Raw genomic sequence first — 2,560 nt, forward strand, 5'->3', positions numbered from 1 at the left:
GATGATTGTATATTATTTTACGGCTGGGGGAGGGGAGGGAGGAACGTAACGGGATATATGTATATGAATATTCCTCTCTTTCTCCGCTGCTTTGATCTCGTATCCACTACGGTATTCATCGCGGTGTTGTTGATTTAACGCGATCCTAGCCCGGCTTGATATTCGACGAATATTCTCCGTCGTGCTCTCTCCGCTGTTATAAGAAACTGGAATTAGATACTTTCCGCGTAAAGCTTCGTTTTATGTATTAACAGAAACGGGTAAGAAGCGTTGGTTGGTTAGCCGGTATTGATCTTGGAAAAACTTTACCACGAGTCTTGAGAAGCTTTATCCCCGCGTCTTATCTCGCGACGATAAATTTCGACAGAAAAAAAAGGGTACAGATTGATTCAGAGTGGAATGTTACTTTTATTATTTCGTTGATTCTTCGATTCTTTAAACTTTTTATTAGAAATATCGAAGATCTTTGGGCCTCTGTGACTAAAAATATATATATATATATATATTGATTATTCTATTTATTTTCGTACTAATATTAGCTGCACAAATTCATCCATATTTTAGTCTCGTAATATCAAACACGAAATTCTTCCCCCAAACGCACGGCTCGATTTCACTCTACTCCGCTTATTTCGCCGATTTTTCCACTTTTTCGCTCGATGAATATTTCAAAGATCGACGCCACTTTTGGGAAAAAAAATTCGCTCTCCTTCGAACTTTTTCGCGTATCAATAATATATATTTATATATAAGTTATATACAGGATGACACGGTATCTGTCTGTGAAAGCCAAGATTTTCGCCAAGATTTTTCGCAAGGATCGAATCGAATGGTGCATCTTGGCTGATATATTAAATGGATTCGTGCCGTTTCCATGAAATCCGTGCATCTTTCGTAGTCGTCGTCGAGGAGGACGACGAGCGAGAAGGAAAACTCGGCACCATTTTCGCCTCGTTTCATCCTTGGTGTCCGATCATCGACGACAAAGCTGCGATCGCAAAACTACTACTAGCTCGGTTCAGGGAAAATTGTGGATCGTTGAGAACGATAGTCATGGAAATGCTGAAACATTGCTGACTACGTATCGCTATCGTTTCTACGGATTTGAAATTTGAAAGACGATATCGAATTCGGATTTGGAGGAGAAAAGAAGAGGAATACGAGACGATTTTCGATGAGAAGTAAACTGAGGATAAATTTCGTTTGGATGGAATTTTGCGTTACGATGAAAATAAGAATTCTTATTTAAAGGATAAATTATAATGTTAATTCGAATTTCATGGTTAATTTTGAGAAAATATAATTTTAAAGAAAATTGCGTATTAATGAACGAAGGTCAATGAGCTTGATAAACTAAAGGATCTATATAAAAGATTTGATACAAAGAATAACAAGTGGTTTAAAATTAAACACCAGTTAATGAATGAATATTTAAGATACCGGAGGAAGTGAAACTCGATGTCGATAACTGCAGGTTCGGACACGAAGTGCACGGCACGGGATCACGGGATCCAATATCGAGCCACTTGGGTCGAGAAAGCCGATGAACTCAGGGTCATGGCGATCTAATAACGACTATTTCCGTTTGGAAATAGATTCTAACGATTACGAGATTACGTTAAAAATAATTTACCCTGAAACTTGAAGGAAAAATCAAATTTTTACCCGAACTTATCGCAGTTATCCTTCAAATTTTTCGAATTTATTCAATCGATTTCCTGACTTTCAAATACTTCTCTCGCTTTTGGGATTATTTGAAGATTCGAAAAACCGTTATCGTTTGGAAATGGAATATCAGCCGATTATAATTTCGATTGCAGCATGGAAAACAAGCGTTGTAATCGATCTCTATTTCCAGATAATATCAAAAACCTCTTACAAACAATTTCTGTCCAACCTTTTTCAATATTTATTACCATAATTCATTTACTTAACAAAATCGACCAAATTTTCCACTGTTTTTAACAATTTAAAATCTCAAATCTATCTATCTAAATTTGAATCTTCTTCGAATTTGATTTTTCCTCGAATTATTCAAACCCACAAACGCCCTTTCCAATCTCTCATATCCACTTACACACGCTTACACACGTGTCAGACAATTTAAAAGATTCCGTACCATTATCACGAATGAATCGGACCTCCTCTAAAAAACTGCTCTTCAACGAACGAGCAGGCCAACAAACGCCAAAAAAATTCCTATCCAATCTCTCGATATCCACTTACCACTTACATTCACTTCCAACAACACCAATTTCCACCCTTTCCAAACATACAATTTCCCCCTTGTATCAGAGGACCGAGATCAGAGGACTGGGTTGCGCTACTTGCGAATCAATCGGCCATTGAATTGGTAGCGCGGCGCTGGTAGCGAGGCCGTTGCTCTGACGCGGACTTAATACAGCAAAGGGTAGAGCAGAGGAGGTATATATGCCGGGGTAAGCTCTGAAACGGGCCAGCGAGTTGTAAACGGCACGCAAATGGAACGCGCCCTCCCCTCCTCCTCCCCCTCCTCCTCCTTTAAATCGTTTGCGCGTAGCACGAAGGTTATATCGGCCAG

At 39.0% G+C, this 2,560-nt stretch overlaps 1 protein-coding gene across 4 annotated transcripts in view; it reads right to left on the bottom strand.

Moving 5' to 3' along the window:
- Window positions 1-2,560, bottom strand: part of LOC102673299 (discoidin domain-containing receptor 2) — a 234,385-nt gene that overhangs the window by 64,412 nt on the left and 167,413 nt on the right. The window lies entirely within an intron of this gene.

The sequence above is a fragment of the Apis dorsata genome, unplaced genomic scaffold, assembly GCF_000469605.1.
Source record: "Apis dorsata unplaced genomic scaffold, Apis dorsata 1.3 scaffold_365, whole genome shotgun sequence".
NCBI classification, from domain to species: domain Eukaryota; kingdom Metazoa; phylum Arthropoda; class Insecta; order Hymenoptera; family Apidae; genus Apis; species Apis dorsata.